Source organism: Podarcis tiliguerta, assembly GCF_965153285.1.
Source record: "Podarcis tiliguerta genome assembly, chromosome: 2".
In the NCBI taxonomy this organism is placed as follows: domain Eukaryota; kingdom Metazoa; phylum Chordata; class Lepidosauria; order Squamata; family Lacertidae; genus Podarcis; species Podarcis tiliguerta.
In genome coordinates this window covers 31,117,946-31,141,294 of record NC_139535.1, presented here as the reverse complement: position 1 = coordinate 31,141,294, position 23,349 = coordinate 31,117,946, and the positions used below count along the sequence as shown (strand labels likewise).

Sequence of the window (23,349 nt, the reverse complement as noted above, 5' to 3'; positions counted from 1 at the left end):
GACAATGCTTCACTAAATCGGCCCACGGTCTGACCCTGTATAAGGCAGCTTTCTGTGTTCCTATATGCAGCTGGAGTTTTGCTCCAAAACCGGCAGAGAACTGGGATGGAATGAGGCAGGGTATGCTCTGTTTTGCAGGGTTCTCCATATTTCATTTTTTTTCTTTTTAAACAACATTTATATGCTTCTCCACAAGCAGAATTCTGACAGATATCTTATGTATCAAGCAGTAGGTACCTGGTGTTGAATTATTAAGACAAATTGGGAATTACCTTAGTGCATTATCCATCTATCTACCTAGAAGATTCTCTTAACAGATTTGGTAAACTTGATCTTGGAATTCCATATCCCATGTTGGTGCCTAGTTGAACTTCACAGCCACCATCTATAGCAATCTTATTGTATCCTCATATACATTGCTCAGTTATTTTGGGGCACTGCCAAACCGATCCTAACAGAACTGTTCTATTTGGATGGGTTTGGTGGTGCCCCGAAAGTGGAAGACATAGTAGCTACTCTGATGTTGTGGACTAAAATTTGGAGTAGCAATCCCTTTTAATACCTGTAATGGTGACAAACCACTTTTACTGGCAGCTTTTGGACCCAGTAAGTTTCCAGAGCTTGTTTTAACATGATTATAATTGTGAAGAAAAAGCATACAAGAAAACAAAAACAGTACTACCTACAGCATGGATTTCTGAAAAATAAGTCATGTCAGACTAACCTGATCTCATTTTTTGACAGAATTACAAGCCTGGTAGATGAAGGGAACGCAGTGGATGTAGTCTACCTTGATTTCAGCAAGGCATTTGACAAGGTGCCCCATGATATTCTTGTAAAGAAGCTGGTAAAATGCGGTCTTGACTATGCTACCACTCAGTGGATTTGTAACTGGCTGACTGACCGGACCCAAAGGGTGCTCATCAATGGTTCCTCTTCATCCTGGAGAAGAGTGACTAGTGGGGTGCCACAGGGTTCTGTCTTGGGCCCGGTCTTATTCAACATCTTTATCAACGACTTGGATGATGGACTCAAGGGCATCCTGATCAAATTTGCAGATGACACCAAACTGGGAGGGGTGGCTAACACCCCAGAAGACAGGATCACACTTCAAAACGACCTTGACAGATTAGAGAACTGGGCCAAAACAAACAAGATGAATTTTAACAGGGAGAAATGTAAAGTATTGCACTTGGGCAAAAAAAATGAGAGGCACAAATACAAGATGGGTGACACCTGGCTTGAGAGCAGTACATGTGAAAAGGATCTAGGAGTCTTGGTTGACCACAAACTTAACATGAGCCAACAGTGTGACGCGGCAGCTAAAAAAGCCAATGCAATTCTGGGCTGCATCAATAGGAGTATAGCATCTAGATCAAGGGAAGTTATAGTGCCACTGTATTCTGCTCTGGTCAGACCTCACCTGGAGTACTGTGTCCAGTTCTGGGCACCACAGTTCAAGAAGGACACTGACAAACTAGAACGTGTACAGAGGAGGGCAACCAAAATGGTCAAAGGCCTGGAAACAATGCCTTATGAGGATCGGCTAAGGGAGCTGGGCATGTTTAGCCTGGAGAAGAGGAGGTTAAGGGGTGATATGATAGCCATGTTCAAATATATAAAAGGATGTCACATAGAGGAGGGAGAAAGGTTGTTTTCTGCTGCTCCAGAGAAGCGGACACGGAGCAATGGATACAAACTACAAGAAAGAAGATTCCACCTAAACATTAGGAAGAACTTCCTGACAGTAAGAGCTGTTCGACAGTGGAATTTGCTGCCAAGGAGTGTGGTGGAGTCTCCTTCTTTGGAGGTCTTTAAGCAGAGGCTTGACAACCATATGTCAGGAGTGCTCTGATGGTGTTTCCTGCTTGGCAGGGGGTTGGACTCGATGACCCTTGTGGTCTCTTCCAACTCTATGATTCTATGATTCTATGATTCTATGATTCTATGATTCTATACATTGAAAGCATACACTACTATATTCAGAGTGACAGGAATTACCTCCACTGTTTCCGAAACACTCTGCCTTGGAACACAGGTTCAGCTGTCATCTGCTGAGTGGACCATCTAACATCTCTTCCTTAATTCAAATTACTCAGATACGCACAAAGCATTGATAAATTGAATCATGCAGAGAAGGACAGGATATTAAAGGCACGCACAACCAGCGCCTATTCCTTATAATGGCTCCTTGTGTTGCCTGCACATACATATGTACATACATGTATACATGCATGTTGAGGAAGAGCAGGAACTTTTTTTGGAAGCATCTATTTGTACAGGATGGATCAACAGTGAGACCGCATCCTGCTGCCAAGGAATAATAATAAGCTGTATCTATAGAGGGAATGGTCTTTCTCTTTTGTTGTGATGAATGGATCATGCAGTTAGGTGAGGCTCAACTTAGATCTCCTATGATGTTCTGCATACTCACTAGGGGCTTTCATGAGCCCAGGGCTGACTCCCATACCCACCATACATCAAACGTATATGCTAGAGCCTTTGTACACTGTTCCCAATAGATTACCCAGCAAGTGCCTTTTTCTCAGGTCCAGGTTCTATATCTTTCATACTCCTGAGAAACATACATTATGTATTGGTGATATATATTCTGTCTGTAGTATTTCTGGTGCAACTGAATTGACAGCTTTTAATATTATAAGAGTTAAATTGGACTAGATTCTGTTTTAAACAAAATGTTGGGCCTGGTGTGGCTGTCAGCCCTCATCCTTTGTGATAGATAGCATGAGATAAAATCTAAACAAGCAAATTGGGTATATTTACCAGTGTGATCCATAAATAAGGTTAGACATCTTGACATTAATCAATTTCTTGGCTGAAACCCCTTCAGTAACCACGAAGCCTCTTTAAAATTCCTATCTCGGTGAACAACTCTGTTGAAAGTCTAAAGCACATGGTACGTTTATGGTTCATACATGAATCTTCTTTCTAAAGAAAAAAGAAAGTTGATATCTATCTTTTGGCCTACTGAAATGGGAACTGCTATCACTTTCTTTGAACTTTCCAAAGCATGATTGCAGATTTCAAAGGCCTATTATCAGTGGGAAATGGACAATGCCAGTTAATTAAGATCTTATCATCATGCTGGATTCAAAGGAGGTCTCTTGTCCAAAACGAGACTGAAAAGGATCCAAGAGTCACTTCCTCCTTTTTGAAACAGAAGTAGTAGACATAAGCCAAGGGCCTACAGCCTCAGAGAAGAACATACAGTGAGGTGTCATAAGGGGGAACTACTGCTCCTGCATTTCATACATTTCCTTAACATGCCAGTCAGGTAACGTCCCACAACTATCTTCAAATTATGGTAACCTTGTTGCGTGTTGAGGTCCCCAATCCACCCCCCAAAATAACTCACAACGGACATGTAATTTTTTGTTTAAGATTTTTGGCATGATTTTGGCCACAACTTTATTAAAATACAAACCGTGAGTGGTTGTTTAGGCATTGGTTAAGACTATCTGTCCCCCCGCCTGGGGACAGAACTGACTTCCGGGCACCACCGAAAGACAGTGCGGGGGAAAGCAAGTCGGGGAGGAATTGGAGCTGAGTCACAGACCCTCAACTCTCACCCGCCTGCTCCCCGAAGGCTTGCCAGCCCTAGTCCCATTCCAGGGATTGGACGAAAAGATGGCAAGCCCCAGGATTCCTTTAACGGAATTCCCTTTCCGCAGTGTAATGGTTCTAGGGGTTGCTCGTGCGTAAGTTGCCGTTACTCCTGGCTAGGTTGCCTGGTTGAACCCTTTCTGTCTGGACAGCCTCAAGTTCCGTGGCTGCCTCAGTCGCTGGCAGAATCCGTCAGTGGGCGTTTCTTAAACCTCTTCCAGCATAGAAGCTGTTTGACGCCCAGTCTTCTCCTACTTTGCCTGCGCAGAAGTCTTCTGCGCAAAGTGAGTGTGGGCAGCGGAGTACTCGTGCCCTCTCCACTGGTCTCCGGCGAAGAGTCCTGGAGCCACCTCTCCGATTCCCCCATCTGCCCCCCTTCTCCACTGGTGTTACGCTGATTTCCTTCCCCAGCAGATGGGCTACCTCTCTCCCTACTGGGACCCTCTCCGCCATCCCTCTGGAGCCTCCTCTCCGCCTCCAGCTTCAATGGCAGTTCCCTGACACGCAGCAACCATGGAGGGGCAGGCTCAGCCTATCCTAACCCCTCCTCCACCAATTTATAACCAATGCCTAACCGCAACCTTACAAGTTGTGACGATTTGCTACGCAGTAGGCAAAAACCACCCAGCCAGCCAATTTGCCAGGTGGAAAAATTCCTACCAGGCCCCTGCTCAAAGGCAGACGACCCATGACAGGCATAGCAAGGTCAACGCAACAACCCTTTACTCTAGGGCGGGTGGGCGGGTGATCCGTTGCACGCAGCAAAAAAGAAAGTACAAGGCTGCGTGCAGAGTATTTAAACCTTTTACCCCTCCCACCAAAATTGCAACATAACTTTCCCCCCAGCAACTCAGCAATCCAATCACTGCCCCCTGGCCATCTTGGAGAACTTACCCAGCAACAAAGGGAGTGGCTCAGTAGACCCCACCGCAACACGTGCTCTCCCTGAAGGAGAACACGCTTTATGGATGATTCTGGAGTAATGCTTCTAATCAGTCTAAGCCTAGCACCAAGTGTCATCAAGCATAGCATTGCTGTTGGTTCTCAGTGGGCCCCTAAAGGGACCCAACCCTTGGCAAGTGCCTGACCCACCATTTGCAGCTGCTGTGGTATCATGGAAGAAAGAAGAAAAGTCATTTGGTGGTGATCCCATGAGCAAGCTTCCAGACAACTCCCAGTGACCTCAATCCCAAGGCACCACTGGCTTTTTGGCTGCTTAGTTTACAGACTGCAACACACTAGAGCATGAGCGATGCATACTGTGCTCAGAGAATCTAGCTTTGATGTAATTTTTAGCCCTGTTTACATCTGTTTCCTGTCCAAGGGCACCAACTGGACTTTGAAGTCACTTAAACTCTGAGCTTGTGGGTCATTTGTATTAAATTTGAATGAAAGAGACTGATTTATGATGTTTGCTGCATGATCCATTCATTACTTCAGCATTTGGGTTGCACAGACTAAATTTCTTACATGTGCCACTATTTCTTTCTTTCTGATTTCGTGTGTGTGTGTGTGTGTGTGTGTGTGTGTGTGAGAGAGAGAGAGAGAGAGAGAGAGAGAGAGATATTTAAGATTTTTATCCAACTTGTGCTCTTTGTCCCTTATATAATGATTGCTTTTAATTTTAGAAGGGGCATGTATATGAAAGGCGAATTCCCAAGATTCCCCCTGCCCATTAACATGACCTGCTTTCTATTTCCTTGGGGCAAAAAGCCATTCCACTGAGGGCATGTAATTTGCTTCCTTCATTGAATTTTCCCTCTGGTGATTTGTGTTGCCGTGTTGCATATTCTCACTGATTTTATTTTAAGTCACCTATTTTTTAACATTCTAACATATTAGTCTGCAGTCATGCTTATTTCAGCATCAAAATGGGATTTCAGCTTTCAATTTACTGGAAATAACACACCACCTTTGATGGGATTACTCTCCTTTTTATTTTTATTTTTTTGACTGCTGGGGTCCTTACAATATTTCACTGCCACTCAGTATGCATAAAGGAACGCAACCTAGTTTTCTATTCTCTTTGCCTTTTCTTTATCAGTGTTGCCTATCTAAACAGCAACTGTGTGGAAGAGACACAAGAAGCAATAGGCACACAGACAATGAACTTACGTACTCTGATAGTAATGACTACATCCATCAAGACAATTGCAGTCATTAATATTAATAATAATTAATAAAGGGAATGATTGTATCAAAAAAAATGTCATATGGAAATTGATTTTACATGGCATATTGAAGGCTCGATGACTTTGCAGATTGGGGACGCAAGGAAGGGTCTTTTATCTCAAGGTTATCAATTCAAATGCAACCATGGTCGATAGTGGGTGGAAGCCAGCTGGGGGTGGATTTTGACTTTGTGATCCCAGTCTACTTTCTAAGGGACAAATGCTTATGTCAGCATCTGTAATCACCAGGACTGTCCCTTTGTTATTTGCTCTAGCATGGATTTTCAAGTCTATTTGTTCATTTGTTCATTCTTTTGTTTGATATCCACCTGGTCTGAGCCTTTTATTAGGCAGAGTTAGGCATCTGCCTCAGGCAGGGTGTCAGGAAAGGGCAGGAAATGGTTAATTTATTAAATAAAGAGTTTTGATGGCAGAGAAGTAGAGAGGCACTTGTGGGAATTCCTGCCTCAGGTGGCAAAATACCTTGGCCACCATTGGGTCCTAGGCAGATGGTATAATGGCATTCTCTGCTTTGTCACAGGCAGAAAAATGTCCAGACCAGCCCTGGATACCCCTTCACTAGAATATAAAAACAATTCAAACTATCACTAAAAAACAATAGGGGTGGGCATCAACAGCATTAAGAACCAATCTTGAAAATATTGTGAAAGGCCTAGGTAGATTTTATCTCAGCAGAAGGCAATGCCAGCAGACCCTCCAACTGTCCCTATTTTCCAGGTGTGTCCCTGATTTAGAGAAGCCATCCTGGGTTCTAATTTGATCCCGGAATGTCACACTTTTCCTTAAGAGGTCCCTATTTTCATTGGAGAAATGTTGAAGTGTATGGAGTTATCCGACCCCTGAGCCATCTGAAGGCAGCCCTGTATAGTGAAGTTAAAAACTAAATAAATAATGTTTTATTATGTTTTTAGATATGTTGGAAGCTGCCCAGAGTGGCTGGGGCAACCCAGTAAGATGTGTGGGGTATAAATAATAAAGCTATCATTATAGAATTGGGACGTCCCTATTTTCATCGGAGAAATGGTGGAGGGTATGTGCCAGCTCTGGGTTTTAGGCGCTACATGGACAAGGTGCTCTCAGTAGCTCTTCCTTCTTCTCACAGAATCATAGAATTGGATGGCATTTTGATCAACTAGCCCAATTCCCTGCTCATTGCATGATCTGCAATAGAAATGGCAATTAGAGCACCACTGGCAAATTATTGCCCTGCCTCTTCTTAAATACCTCCAGCAAGGGAATGCCCACCACCTCCAATGGCAGTCTTTTCCACTGCCAAACAGCTCATACAGATAGGCCATTTTTATTACAGTTCAACCAAAATATGCTCCCCTTCAATTTTCACCCATTGCTTCTAGTCCTGCATACTATCGGACATCACAATGCTTATATAGCACATGAGATGCAGTTGTGTATTGAAGTCACTATAGCATACTCTGCATCATGAGAGAATGGCAGCCATTTTGATGGCCGTGATCTCACACAACTTTGCAGCAACAAAGCACTTTTTGTGCCCCCAAAAGTGCTTTTGTGAGGGAAACCATGGCACAAAATCTCACAAAATCGCCACAACCAAAATGGCCGCCTTGCCAAAACAGGAAGAAGGTGTCCAAGATTCTGGCTTCAAGGCGTTGGAGGGTATGCCATAGCCAAATTAAGTCCATTAGAATTATGACAACGCTTCCAGTCATATAGCTTATCCGAGATAATCGGGGATCACTTTACGAAGCTAACTGTTTATCAGTCCTCTCACAAAAATCACTAAAGCTGCTAGAAATAGGTAAGACACTTCAAATTATGGTGACTTTTTATGAAAGTTAATGCTTAGCACTAACATTTTTGTGCGATTCTCACAAGCATGTATAATTGAATAGTGACCAATTTGCAACCGTCATACAGCCATCCTAGCTACCCCCTCACAAACACACACTAGTTTGCACAGTTAGTTATCTGGATACCCAATTTGACTGCAGCTAGTGTAGTTGAAGCGCTAAAGGGGAAATCCTTTCCACTGCTGTACATAAGGTCTAAGCCACCTGACCACATCTGGAGACAAGAGAGCTCTGTTGAGGTAGTGCAACTACAGCTGAAATTATAGCTGGTGTAATTTGTAGTCAGTAAGCATGAGATTTTTCCACTTTATTTCCCTGGAGAATCTTCACTGCATGCAGAAAGATGAAGATGGCTGAATTTTACCCAGTCTTGCAGTTCTGTCAGATGAGAAGAAAAATGCAGAAATGGTGGTGCTTTGACACCCAGGAGCATTATTTAAATATCTATGGCACCTAACATGATTGCACCATAAAAGATGCATCCCTTTTGAAGTGATATCATGAAGAACCAGGGAATCAATACAAAAAGTAAAGGTAGCTGTGTTGGCCCTTAAGTGTATATAGGTAAGTATATATAGGGCAATACCTTTATTAGGCCAAGCAAAATATCATAAAATAGTGTGCAAGGTTGTGGTTGTTGTTTTTTTAAAAAAAATAATTTGCAGACTTTCTACCAGTTCAACAAGGGTCATGTCCCTTGTACAATGGAACCAGTTTTCAAGGTTATTCCACAAAAAGAGAATCCATAGATTTCTTCATCAATACAGCACTGCGCGATTCTTTTGATTTCAAACATAATCAGCCAACTACCACCACATGATGTGTGACCTGTGGCTAATTCGTTGTTGAGACAGTGTACACAAGGCCAAAGGCACAAGCTAGCCTAATATTTCTTTCAGGTCATGCTATTAACGTTGAATCCTGAGTAATGTTCAGTTCGAGATTTGTGTTGCTAATCCATTCAGTACTCTGGGAGGTGCTTCGTCTCCTGGGGAGCATTGTCCACCAAGATGAATTGTGAGAACCTCTGGAAAGCTATTGAAGCGGGTGGTGGGAGGTCTTGACACCATCTGTTCCCAGTCCCCGAGGAAGACCTGCGACGGAGCTAAGTCTGAACTGACCTTTCCTTCAGGCACATATATGCTACACATTTGACTAGTCCTTGCTAAATGAGGAAAGATGGGGAAATAATAGGGGTATTCCCTAGGGTAATTTCAAAGGATCTATTTGCACATAAGAAAGGTTTGAAAACAATGAAATGTATTTCCAAGATGGGTATATATATATATGTATATATATATATATATATATACACACACACACACACACACACACATATGTTTTGCATATATCCTCCATATACAACCTTCATACATGCCCTACCTCTGCAGCCAGTGTCACTTATCGTACTTTATCTTTTTCACTTCTAATTCCCACATTGATACTTTTGGTTTGGGATCATAATAATAATAATAATAATAATAATAATAATAATAATAATAAATTTTATTTATATCCCGCCCTCTGCAGCCGAAGCCGGGCTCAGGGCGGCTAACAACAAAAAACAGTACAAAAGTACAGCACAAACAACACTCTAAAATCATTCATTATAAAATTAATTAATTCAAGCCACTGGCAACCATTGGGCCAGAGCTCCGCGAAGATTGCCGAGGGAGGGTGTCAGGCTGTGCCCTGGCCAAAAACCTGGTGGAACAGTTCTGTCTTGCAGGCCCTGCGGAAAGATGACAAGTCCCGCAGGGCATTTTGTAGAGAGTTGAAAAGAAGTACTGCTGATTGTGGTGTATATACTAATCTGATTTCTCTGCAAAACAGATTTCTCAGATTTGTGTACAGTCATACCTCAGGTTACAGATGCTTCAGGTTGCGTTTTTTTGGGGTTACGGACCACTGAAACCTGGAAATACCGGAACGGGTTACTTCTGGGTTATGGCGGTTGCACATGCGCAGAAGTGCTAAATCGCACTTTGTGCATGCACAGAAGCGCCGAATCGCAACCTGCGCATGTGCAGACGAACCGCTGCGGGTTGTGGATGCTGCGGGTTGCAAACGTGCATCCCACACAGATCACATTCGCAACCCGAGTGTCCACTGTATTGTATTTTGAATTTAAACTAAGAAAAGAATGACACAAAAGGTGTGGGTGTGGGTTGATGGAGGTATATGTGCATTTCTAGGCCATTTATGTACATTTTGGTTTTATATTCTGATTTTATTCTGTGAACCGCCCTGAGACCTGTGGGTATAGGGTGGTATATTAATTAAAACAGGCTGGAATGAAGTATTCTGGAAGGGAACGTGGCTGGCTGGCTGCGGTTGTGAACAGGAACACTCCACAGCGGAACGTCATGCTGCAGATCCAACTTGCACACATGTAAAACAGGAAGGGGACACTATCTGAGCAAGCATGGCTGATTTGAACTAACAGTTTGCAATCAGAATGTCAGATGGAACAGGAAATGAGGAGTACTTAAATTTGAAAGTGCCCCTTTCCTTTTCTCTCTTTGAAGCCTTTCAGTATGCTGGAAGGGCAAGGAAGACACAGTGCATGACTCAACAGTATCCCCCTGTCTAAGCAGTAGACAAAAATAATCCCTTGCTGACACGTGGTTCTGATTTCAGAGCCAAGTGCTGCTTTCTGGAGCTCAGTCCCCTCTGAAATGAGGCCAAAGGGATGGTTCTCACTGTCAAAGCATCCTGACTGCTTGAGTTGCAAATGACAAACATTATTTCTGTCGAGGTACTCCAAGGTACATCGAAAACACGCCAGAATGTAAGAATGCCAAGCTTCAGCCGTCAAGGACACTTGCCCTTGTAAGCCCGCTTTTGTGAAAATCCCATTTCCAGAGATGAGAGGGCCTTTGGATATGTCTAGAGCCCTTCTCCCTTCATGCATTATTAATTAATTTATTATTACAGTTATTATGATCTTTATGAAGTGTACCGAAGCCCTATTTATCCGAGATCAGCTAATTTTTAATGAGCCAATTCTATTGCCAAGGCCACTTCTTTAACCAAACGGCATGGCTTTCCTTAAGGAAGGAGACAAAGGCCGTTTGGAGGCCTCACGTCAATTACTACTCCAGCATGAAATATGATCCAAGTTTTAAAGCACAGAATTGGACGCCGCAGCTTAGAAAGCACCAGCTGCAAATATTTACTAAAAGGTACCTTTCAGAAAAGAAAAGAAAATGTTCAAGATCTTTTAAGTACAAGGGAAGATTCCTGGAAGCCCCTTTCAGAACGAACAGCAATTTAGATACAATCGCTAAACTAGCCTGAGCAGAAAAAGAAGCTTTACATACAAAAGAGTGTGCATTTAACTAGGCGCTCTGTGGTTTTATAGCATGTATTTATATGCATGGAATGGGGAACCTCCCCGCAAATGACTGGAGCAAGGGTTCATGCTCTGGTCAGGCAGAGCACGGGTCATTTGAAAAGGTCTGTGCAATTGGAAACTGTTTAAACACTGCGGGGAATTAGCATGTAAAAGGAAGAGAAAAAGAGAGAGAAAGAAAGCTGAGAGAGGATGGAGGAACAAAGTGTTCTCTAAACTTGCCTTTGAGTGACTGAAGAAACTGGGTTGAACAGGACAGTACACACACACCAAATGTAGGAGTACTCCTTTCTCTCTCTCTCTCTTTGGTAGTTGAAATTCAGGATCTCTTATTGCTAGTAGAGTTCTGTGACTGCTTTCTCCCACCAAGTGGTGATGGACAAACAGATCTGTTTCAAGTCCATGTCACTTTTGCATATGTTCATCTATAAATCCATTCCATCTCATTTCTGTATTAATTTACATTAGAAAATGAACAAAAAAGTGCTTCCTAGAAAGTATCTAAATGTACTTTCTCTGAAAGTACCGTATGTATTTCTTATATGCATTTTTGCAGATTTATTTGAGCCCAGAACTACATCCCAAACATTAAAGATGTGCAAAATCTGAAGGACAGCTGCACCCTGTTGCGTACGGAAGTGTGGATCAGGTTACTTCATGTAGGCATTCATTGTGTGCTGGATCAGACCAAATGTTCATCTAGTCTAGCATCCTGTTTTCAGTTGTTTCCAGCAAAATAGTCTCTGGGAAGCCTACAAGTCGGGCATGAAAGCAACAGTCGCCTCCCATTGTTTGTCCCCCAGCAACCAGGATTCAGAGTCTCTGAACATGGAAATTCCATTGAGCTATCACTGGTAATGGCTGATGATGGATCTATGCTTCATGTGTTTGCCTAATCCTCTTTTAATAGCCATCTTGGACAATGGCTATCACCACATCAAGTTGAAAGATAACTCCACAGGCAAATAAAACAATTTTGTCTGCCAATTGATTCTGAGTGACTCAAACTTCTGGTATTCTGGAAGACAGATAAACATTTCTGTCTATCCGCTTTCTCTGTTATAACACTGGATTGTCATTAAAGGTTACGAATTTTTCAAACTACTACTACTACTACTACTAACATTAACATTAACATTCTTATCATGCTGTTCTTCACCCAAGGAACACAGAACAGTTTACAATTTAAAAACAACATGGTAACAAACAAAACATTACCCCCCATGTTTGGTCCCCAGTTTAAAAGGCCACAGATGGTTTAATTAGCCAAAGTAGAAGAGGAATCTCTTTGCCTGGCCCTTAAGGTGCTAGGTAAGCCTTCATAAGGAGGTCATTCCACAAGCAGGGAGGGTCGTTCTGGACCTTTCTTGGAGGAGGCACATGAAGAAGGGACTCGGAGGAAGGTCACAGGGTCCATTTCAGTTCTTATGGGGAGAGGTAGTCTATTAAAGGCAACCACATCTACAACACATAGGTACTGTCAAGTCTGGAAATGACTAGAACATTGATAACTGAGGAGAGGCCTGACTTCTCCAGGCAGAGCCACAGTTGGCATAGCAGCTAATAAGAAATTCTCCTGGTCATTGCCACCACTGGACCTTTCCTGGTTGAGTATGTTGGAAGTTGTTTGCATTGGCTGCGAAGTGAGATGGGGGGGGGACCACCCGATAAATGGCATCTTCAGGTCAAGTTACATCATAAATAATATGCAAAGATATAGCAAATTTCATTGTGAGCAGACACTGTGCCATTGACATCTCTTGTTGGAAAAGCAGCTTGGATTTAGCTCCCAACTTCACATTATGTAATTATTACCCTCTGTGTATTTGTGGGGGTGAAAGAAAATTAATAATATACTTCATAATAATGGCAAGTGCCTTTGTAATTTGTTCTGTAAAGCAGCCAGAAAGGCTTAGACACTATTGTGGAAGGCTATGCCGAAAAAAGGCTTAATTTAAGATAAATAATCTGGTAATGTCAGGCCTCTTCTTTCACTAAATAACAGTTTTGGCAATGTCATCACCAAGACAGAGCCTTTGTGTTCAATGGCCTTTTAATGTGAAACTAAGCTTTTTGAAAAATCTGAAATCCACTGCATCCCAGACAAATCTTCTCTAATGTGCAGAATAATACAAATGCCCCTCAGGTTTTAAACATGGCAACCATCACTAGAGGTGTTTTCTTTAAAAACAAACAAACTTTCAACTGTCACCATTGTCCCCCTTTGAAGCAAAGGAGAGGTAGCAAAGCAGATTAAAAGCATTATTCTTCAAACAAACACCACTTGACCAGAACTAAAGTACAGACCTAACCATTTCACTTTTTTTCATAGTTCCCATGGTCTAAAAGCCATCAGAGCCAATTTCTTGATCCTATTTTTGTATATGTGGAATCATGGGGTACAGAATAGAAATTCTTACAATCATACACACAAGAAACCCTGGGTAAACCACATATGGTCTGACATTCAACTAACCCAAAGAATAAAGAGGCATCTATTCTGAAGTGTCCTGTGCCCATAATATTATTATTGTATTTTCTTTTATTTTGAGACATTTTTATACGCGTTCATGTAAGATTCCTAAAGAGGGTTTAAAGGGGAAAAAACATTCCCCTAATTTAACACCTCAGTTACGTGCTATCACATCTATACTGGTGTGTATAATAACTGGGTACAGGACTGCAGTCTTAAAACAATTCATTTGCTATGTGTTAACTGAATACAGCCGTTTCCCATTCCTGACTTCTGATCTTACTGATTTGCAGCTTATCCTCTGCAAGCCTATTCTTGCTTATTCCAGCTGCAATACTACAGCCTAGAAATATTCTGTAGGACTTCTGATTTAACTATCCAGAAAAAGCAGGAATAGGTAGACCGAGACCTTCAACTTTCTCCACAGAGAACCTCCCTTCCTGTGTTTAGACCTTCTGGCTCCATCTTGGTTGATCCCTAAAAACAGGATGCCAAGATTTCCAGAGGGCTAGCAATGTTAGTCTGTTGCAGCGAAAAAAACAAAGATTTTTGTAGTACAGTATGTATATATTTCTTCATGGTGAGAAGAGTTTTCTTAACTTACTTTTGATTGGCCTATAGATTGGTTGATAGGGTTCCCAGATGTTGAAGAGCAAAAAAAGAGGATAGCCTGAGTCACTGCCAGCCCGAGCTGGGGAAATTGGCATGCGGGGCTGCCGCTGTGCCTGCACGCCTTTTCCCCAGCTTGGACTAGCAGTGGCTGTAGAGTGCAGAGCAGCCCAAACCCAAGCCCAAGTCTGATCCACCCGAGCCCAAGCTGCTCCCAAATACTCCCCCCCCCAAAAAAAATCCCCTGGACATTTCCTTTACAATCTAAAAATCTGCCCAGATGGGCATGTTGCCCACCCCCAACAGAGGATATGTCCTGGTTTTCCCAGATGTATGGCAACCCTATTGGTAGATCAGGCGCCCTACAATATCAGTCCTAAGAGGTAGAGTCTTCTAACATTAAATGAATTGAATTCTGGAGGAAACACTCTCACAGCAGCCCACAAGCAAGCTACCATCTTTCTATGTATTTAGCTCATAGGGGGAAATAAAACACAACATAGAAACACAGTGTGATTGTGCCATAATAAAATGAAGTAGATGATTCGCCTTCCTTGTCGCCTTATGCTGACAAAAATAAGCATGCTTGCTTACATATAGTGTACAGTCTGTCTTAATATGGAAGTATTTCATAATTACATGACAGAAACCCTAGAGAAATTTTCTCATTATTTGTATCATTTTTAAATACCAAGCCTGTTAAAAATGAATTCAAACCTGTGCTTGTAATGCACAGTACCCAATAGAGAAAAACTCCTATTTATTACTACTATTACAAAACATAATAATCACAATAAATGTAATAATAATAATAGCATAGTTTGCTTTTTCATTTGTTCAAAAAGAGCAGAGAGGATACAAATATTCTAACCAGTAATGCCAGCTCCTTCTTTTTTCCAGCCTGGGATAAGATGACACATTCAAATCTCTTTCATTCTTCTCATTTCACAGCCCCTTTAGATAAACAAAATACAGGCAATGATGGGACATTAATGTCAGACTTGTCAATATCTCTCTGACAGACTTTGGAGTTAGTAATAGCAATAACAAATCATCTTGTAGGGTTTATTTTTAAATTTCTGTTGTATTTCATTTCTGCAGCTGGGTTTGTCTTTGCACCAGCATGCCCTCTGCCACACTGGCTTCCCATATGGGTAATAGTTATTTATATTTAAATATTTTCAGTATTCTCAGCCTCCCTCCCCCAAGAACCTGAGGTGATATGCTTGGGAAGGACCTAGTAGCTCCCAGGGTTAATCCCACATAACTGCTCAATAATCCTGTAGTTTTTAGCAAAATGATTAGATACTTTCATGGATACTTATAAATGGCTATCGGCCATGATAATAAACTTGACTCTCTCCATCCAGAAGTAGCATAGCTTGGCATAGCAAATTCTGGTTATCAAAATCAGGGCCTGGCTGCCTCCCTCATGACCTGCTTGTGAACTTCTAGGATCAATACACTGGTCACTGGTGAAAATATAATACTGGATTAGATGGCATGTGGAAGCCCCAGTGTAAGACTATTTGTTCGTTTAACCCTATAGCGGTGGCATCTCTCTAAGATTACAGATATCTCTCCAAGATCCTTTGCAACACTTGCTACCTCATCCTTAAACTCAACAACACAGTATTTGTGGTCCTCTGGATATTGCTGAACTCCAACTCCAGCATGACCACAGGTTAAAGATGATGTAAGTGCCTTAGGGGGCTGTGTGGCGTCTCTGAGACAAAGCAGGATTTCTGCAAGGTTACATGAGTCAAACCAGGGATCCCTGAAGCACTTTGTAGCAACTCAACGATCCTTTTAAAAAATAGACAAGTACCTGCTAAAATTGAAAACATGTGACTCAGATTACTGTGTAATGAAAATTTCTGGATCAGATAGAGAAGGGAAAGCGCCTTCTAAATTGACACAGATCTAGGTTGTAACATGGGGAAATGGTTTTATCCCAGTGCTTTGGAGGAAGAAGCAACTTTGCAGGAGGAGAATTTATGGTTCTGGAAGCCAGGAGGGGAAGAGCAGAGGGCGAGCACCTTCATGACTAGTAGCTCAAGTATATAATCACAAGTTAATTACTTCTGTTTTTTTCCACCTCTAAATCAATTTTAAGGGTGCCTAGCTACAATGTGGCATGGTTGTTGTTGTTGTTGTTGTTGTAAAACTAGTGGCACCTCACTTATGTCTGCAATTTTCAGACTAGTTGCCCTCAAAACACTAGGGAATATTAAATTGTTCTTTTTCTACACACCATGAAGCTAGAATGGCTACCCTTACAGAAATAAACACTGGCGTTTTCCTTCTGATACTACTACTACTACTAATTTATTATTTATACCCCACCCATCTGGCTGGGTTTTCCCAGCCACTCTGGGCAGCTCCCAACAGAATGTTGCTGCTGCTGCTGTTGTGGTTGTTGTTAATAAAGTGATAGAATATCAAACATTAAAAACTTCCTTAAACAGGGCTGCCTTCAGGTGTCTTCTAAAAGTTAGATGGTTGTTTATTTCCTTGACATCTGGTGGGAGGGCGTTCCTTAGGGTGGGCGCCACCACAGAGAAAGCCCTCTGCCTGGTTCTTTGTAACCTCACTTCACTCAGGGAGGGAACCGCCAGAAGGCCCTCGGTGCTGGACCTCAATGTCCAGGCTGAATGATGGGGGTGGAGATGTCCCTTCAAGTATACTGGGTCGAGGCCATTTAGGGCTTTAAAGGTCAACACCAACACTTTGAACTGTGCTCAGAAACGTACTGGGCAAGACGCCTTTGGCCAAAGACATTCAAAAGTGAAGATTTTATAGATGTTTCTTTTTAAAACAAATTGCCCACAAATTGTATGAAACTTAGCAAGCTTTGCCCACTCTTGAGTGGCTAGTATGCCTACAAATTTCATCCACTTCCTAGCCGTGAAATTAAAGAGACTTGGACAGAGTTAAATTGGGCAGACTATGAAGTACCTCAGATCAAGACAGACTGTTTCCTGAAGCACCGAAGTGGCATCCAAACCCATTCTTGTGCCTGGTGCATATGCCTAATACACACACAGAGGTATGTTAATACTTGTTCTCAACCTCTCTGGTCACACTGGGAAATTTTTAGATGCCAGTTCCATGTGCACATAAGAGCAAGCCAATAGTTCTGACTTTGTTAATATTCATTGTTGCTCATCTTTAATAGTGCATTGTTGTTTTTAACCCGAGTCAATCACTACCTGAAAGATAAACCACATAGCCATTATTAGGGTGGAGACATGATGAATGGAAGATATAGCTCGCTGTTTTTTCTCTCCCAGCTACTCACTAATCTCTTTGTCTCGTCTCAGCCTTGATAAAGTTGCTATTTCCCCAGAGAGAAGCTTCTTCCCTCAGCCTTTTCCTATCTAAAGCACAAACACTGTGACATGTCATACTGAAGTCCTTGGTGTGTGTGTGTGTGTGTGTGTGTGTATTCCGAGGCCTTGTTCATAAATCATAAAACTTCATCCAGGATTATAATTACAGTACTGTGGGTACTCAGCATGTAAGTGGGTACAGAAAAAATAAGTATTTCATTCTAAATTATTATAGGGAACATGATCTTATTATTTCAATGTATTATTTTGGAGTATCTGAAATGACTTTGGTTAACAATTCCTTATTCATAAAAGAAGTTAATTCACAAAGTAAAGTATTTACTGCTTGAGCAATACATGTATCTCCAAAGCCCTTCACATATCCTACATGTTCTACCTGACATAAACCTGCCATGACTAACAGAGCAATCCAAACCCTCATTCCCCTCCAGCTTTGCAGAGCCACTTTTCCATCCACATCCTGGCTGCTAACAGCAACCATGGTGGATGATGAGGAAGGGAAGATGATTGAGCCAGTTACATCTGCCATTTCCAGGCTGGTGCAGCAACTGGCTTGAGATAGGACCCAATGCTATATGCTAGCTCCCACTTGATGGGTGGAAGGGGGAAGCTGGTGTGGATGGAGTGACTCTTGTGTCACTTCATTGTTGACAGCTGTCAGGAGACTGCATCAATAAGCCAGCAGAGTTGAGCAAGCCAACATTGCAAAAAAACCCCCAACAAACCGCAGCCTACCATGTTGAATTTGGTTTCTTCTTTAGGGCTGAATCCAAACTACACTTCCCTGGGAGTAAATCCAACTGTATTCAGTAGGATTTAGTTCTGAGTAGGCATTATTTAGGACACACTGAGAATCTAGGATTGTGCTATTAGTCACAAAATAATTCCTGGAAAAACCTTACGGAATATGATGAATCAAAGTGACATCACTGGCTGTAGTCCTGAAACAGAGGCAGTCCTTCTGATAAATGTACTCTTCACCCAGTGTATACCCAGTCCATCACAATATCTGTTAGCTATCCTATTATCCTTTAGCACCAAACAATTGCTATGTTTCTCCCAAGCTCAGCAACACTTCAGAGACCAGCTAACTTGCCAGGGATCTGAATAACAAGAGGAATACTTTGGCCACCCACAAAAAAGCTTTTACACAAATTTAAGCATAATAATTTGAGGCAGCATAGCATACATTTCCCTTCCATATCTCCATAACAAGTTTGTGCTCCTAAATTAAGAGTAGAAGACATAAAAAAACCACTTCTGCTTCCCCTTGAAGAAAAATTGTGAAGAAAGAAGAAATATACACCCATCCCCATTCTTAGCCAGCTCTTCCCAATGATTATTTGTTTTTTATTTATTTATAAAATGATAAAACAACGAAATAATAAAAATGGTAACATTACAATAATGGGTTGTATTCAATGCACAACTAACAAGAACATTCCGTTGGCACAAGGATTTCTCCTTGTGCACGAAATGTTCTCACGTTCTCCTTCCCCTGCACACTCCTAAATCTGTGAAGGGCCTTCATCCAAGGAGTGATTTGGGCCTGGCACGGGGCACACAGAAAGGAGAAGGGGGCACAGTCCTCTCACACTAGCACTGATTCTTGCATTATCACATATATTCAGTTGAATACCACCTCATAAATATAAGCAATAGCCCAAGAGCACCATTAATTCCTGACATTAAACACCAGAAAAGACTTGTGTGCACGGATATGGTTGTTGTTTTTTACAAATAGCAACATGTCATCACCACTGTCAGTACTCAGAGGGAAGGCGATTCCATAGAAAAGGGGCCACCACAAAGATCCTCTCCCAGGTTGCTGCTAACTAGAGTTGTTTCGGCAGGAAGCAGGGAGAGAGGCACCCCTGCAAGCATCTTGGTCCCAAGTTGTTCAGAGTGTTGTAGATTAAAACGAAACCTTGAACATAGCCCAGTAGCTCATTGGCAGCTAGTACAGCTTATTCAAGAGTAAGCTTGCTACAGCATTCTCCACCAGCTGCAGCTTCCAGACCAATCTCACCTTTCCTCTTCTAGGTACTCCATTTCCATTTAGTGGCCCACATCCAGACCATTACTGGCTTTCATCACTAGCTCTCATTAAGGCAAACCAAGGAGGTATCTGACTGCTACTTAATTCCATCTCTGCCGGCCTGCAATCAATTGGATGAAGCCTCCAGGAACATAGGTCGTTCCCATATACCGAGTCAGATCATTGTGATCTGTCTGGCTCTGTATTGTCTACACTGACTGGCAGTGTGGCTCCAGGATTTCAGATACATTCCCAGTTCTGGAAATACTGGGTCTTGAACCTGTGACCTTCTGAATGCAGATGCTCTACCACTCAGCTACAGCCCTTACACGTACCACCACCCTTTGAACTGAGTGGCAGTGAGAAGTATGAAAGCACCTTAGGAAGTCTCATCAGGGAAGTCTATCTCAATCCCCCTCAATGCATACATTACCTGCCTCATGAATGAATCAGTTTATACTTGGCTACTGTCACCCCATCTACCAACCAGTAAGATAAGCAGGCTTCACAGAATAACCTCAAGAGAAAGATTGCATCCCTCTATAGAAAGGCGATAACAGCCTTCCCTATTGGCCAGAGTCAGCAGCATACCAATACTGGCTGCCGGGTTCACATTGCTTCCTTTGGGAAGAGGGGTGGGACAAACCTGGCCCCAATGAATGCCACGGGTGTGACATTCATTCAGTTAATACATGCGGCATATGAATGAAAGACAGAAGTCCATAAATACAGACAAATGCACATCAGGAAGTTCTGCTTGAGACGTGGCTTCCCGATGAGTGTCCATAAGTGTGTCAGGATGTGCACCCTTCATTCATTTGTCTTTGGCATTGGAAACAGGAGAGCAACACCAGTGAGCTACAGAAAATACAATTTCTATGTACAATTCTGATGGAGTCACTCCAAAGGGTGTCATAACTTCATTATCGCAAGAGGAGGAGATCCAGTTTTGCGGCAATTCTGCAGGAAATCAGTTTGCTCTTGCTCAGTTCAGACAGAGAAGTGCTTTCCTCTGGCGTTCCCCTGGCAGTCAGACCCAGCTAGCTAGCAAGCACAAAAGATCCATTGTTTTCTCACAACAGGGAGCTGCTGTTCTATGGCAGTGAAGTCTACCTGCTTACTGGAGTCAAGGGCACCCTTTGACTATTTTACAAAGAGCCACAGCAGATGATGCTGAGGGTTCCCTACGATGCGCTGGCAGTTTTCTTGATGTGGGGGCAGAAGAATGTTTTCTCATTACTACTATAGGCATCAATTGTCTTGCAAAGCATCCGCACGGCCAGCTCTGGGATGAAGTGTGTTTGCAGCTGCGAAGAACCATCCCCCCACCACCAACAGCCACATTTAGTAAGTTATTGCAAAGGGCGGCTTGCAGAAACAATGAATTCCTTGATAGAATTCACTGTTTTCAGAACTTGCCTGAAAAATTGCCCTGCTGTTCTGTTGTCTGGAGGAAAATGCTTATACTCTTATTTATATGTGTTGGTTACGAGCAGTAAAGGTAATGCCCTAAAGACTCTGAACGATTAAACAAAGGCAGAAAGTAAATTTGCATTTGTTGCACCATTGAGTCTATGCCATGAATTGGAGTCCTGCTGCCTCTTCTTCAGTTCCTTGCTTTGCAATCACACTCATTTTTATTAGAAATTTCTCATTGTGCCTTCAATTTTCTAGAGGGTCAAAGGGTTTGGATCAGTCAGCAGCTGAGGACAGAAAAGTTTTATTAATGTCGACATATTCACTGGGCAGGAGTCTATGTTCTGTCTGACCCAGAGGTTGCCTAGAAAAGAAATATGGGGAAATAGGGTAGTAGCAAAGTTAGCCATGTGAGAAGCTGGACAAATACCCAGTGCAGAAGATGACTGAAAAACACAGTGCCTGATACTTATCAGAGTTATGGATGCTTGCAATAGCATATGTGTATTCTCAAGTCCAAGCTGATCCCTAGAGAGCCTTTCAGTAGTGGCACCCAGTTATTGAGCAGTATTCCTAGAGTAATTGACCTAATGCCATAGTAGTGTTTGCCCACACCACCACCACCAATTAAGCCTTATGTTCTGGTTCTCTTGTCCATTTTTTTAAAAAGCGCTTTAATTATGTTTAAGTTTTAATAGTTTCATGCTGCATTTCAAGTCTTCTATTTGTTTTGTATTCTGTCCAGATAACTTGTATTATGGGGCAATTATAAAAATGCAACAAAATAAAGACTTTGCAACCTCAAACACTTCAAAAGAAGTGTTCCACTATAGATTTGCAGATGACACCAAGCTGGGATGGGTAGCTAATGCCTCGAAAGACAGAATGGGCCCAAGCTAACAAAATGAATTTTCACGGGGACAAATGTAAGGTTACGCACTCAGACAAAAAGAACCTGATGCAAAAATACAAGATTGGGGACACCTGGCTTACATGTGAAAAGGATCTAGGGGGCTTGGTGGACCACAAGCTGAACATGAGTCAACAGGGGAGCTCCAAGACAGCAGGAGTGGCTTTGCAGGTGTCTTCACACCTGCAGCTACCAATGTTGTCAACCTGAGTTCCCCTGAGAGCACCACCCTGTCCCATCCCAGCAAACACAACTCTGTCCCCTTTCATGCATCCCCAATAGTAACACGTAAAATTAATCCAGATCCTTCCTCAAAAACTTTGAATGGAACCTGCTATTCAAGTTCTACCTGTCTTTTTTTCACTTCCAACAAAATTACAGCTCAGTTCAGATGCATATTATCAAGGAAAAGGATAGCTGCTCCACTGACTCAACAGAAAAACATGATCACTCTTTTTGGAATGACATAAAAATCTGCATCAACAGAATATCATAGAATGTTAAAATTTCAGTAAATTTATAAATATTGCAAAGGCACATGAATCAGCTAGTGTTATGAATAAGGCTAATGTCCTTGAAAGAGAAAACACTTGAGTGAAATATCATTATTATTATTCCAACTAAAGAATGTGAACACAAAGGACAGGATATCATGATTGGGGCCTCCATATTAACAACAACAACTACAAAAACAAAAAATCAAGGAATGAATTAGGAGAGGACAAAAGATGAAGACGGCAGTCTGAGGAACTGGCATCACACATTTGCATTATGAATGCCAGCTATAATTGCAGAGCTGCCACTCAGCTGACAGGATTTTCATATCTTTAAATGTTGTGATGATTCAGTCTTTAATAATTACAGCTGGAAAGTTCTATTGCTTGAAAAGAGAAACTAAAAATGAACTTATCATTTTTCATTGAAATAGTATGGGAAACTAGAATGCAGTAGGAATCCTAATTACCTGAAACCACTGGTTATCTTTGAAAATGATTTCCGCCCCCCCCTGCTTTTGTCATGTCCTTTTAAAAGACTGGATTATGTGTGAAATACTATTTCACAGGGAGGGGGGATTAAAATATCTCTTTTGAAAAACACAATGCCTACATGCAATTATTTATATAAGAAAAGTCCTGTTTTTCTTATATAACATGTGCAGAGGAGGACAATTAAGATGTTCAAGTGTCTAGAAGCCAAGCCTTATGAGGAACAGTTGAAGGAGATGGGTATGTTTAGCCTGGAAAAGAGGAGACTGAGAGGAGATATGATAGTCATCTTCAAATATTTCAAGGACTGTCACATGGAAGAGGGAGTAAGCTTGTTTCCTCCTGCTCTGGAGGGTAGGACTCGAATCAATGGCTTCAAGCTACAAGATTCTGACTAAACATCAGGAAGAACTTTCTGACAGTAGAGAGGGGCTGCCTCACACTGGATCTGCACAGGTGGCTTTACAAGGGAATTTCAGAACATCTGAAGATCATGGCCTAATTCCTAAATGCTCATGCAGATAAATGATGGCATTTATGTTCAAAGAAACATAAGCACAAAAA

At 42.0% G+C, this 23,349-nt stretch overlaps 1 protein-coding gene and 1 long non-coding RNA gene across 8 annotated transcripts in view; one reads left to right on the top strand and one right to left on the bottom strand.

The window, feature by feature from the left end:
• Positions 1 to 23,349, top strand: part of LOC310671185 — a 917,602-nt gene that overhangs the window by 538,234 nt on the left and 356,019 nt on the right. The gene's annotated exons all lie outside the window — the stretch shown is intronic.
• Positions 1 to 23,349, bottom strand: part of CHL1 (cell adhesion molecule L1 like) — a 206,213-nt gene that overhangs the window by 141,450 nt on the left and 41,414 nt on the right. For 2 of the 7 annotated variants that reach the window (XM_083424702.1, XM_083424698.1), the window contains exon 3: positions 14,954 to 15,036. The exons of the other annotated variants lie outside the window; for them this stretch is intronic. The gene's annotated coding sequence lies outside the window, so the exon portion shown is untranslated. The remainder of the gene's footprint in view (positions 1 to 14,953; positions 15,037 to 23,349) is intronic. 7 annotated transcript variants of the gene reach the window in all.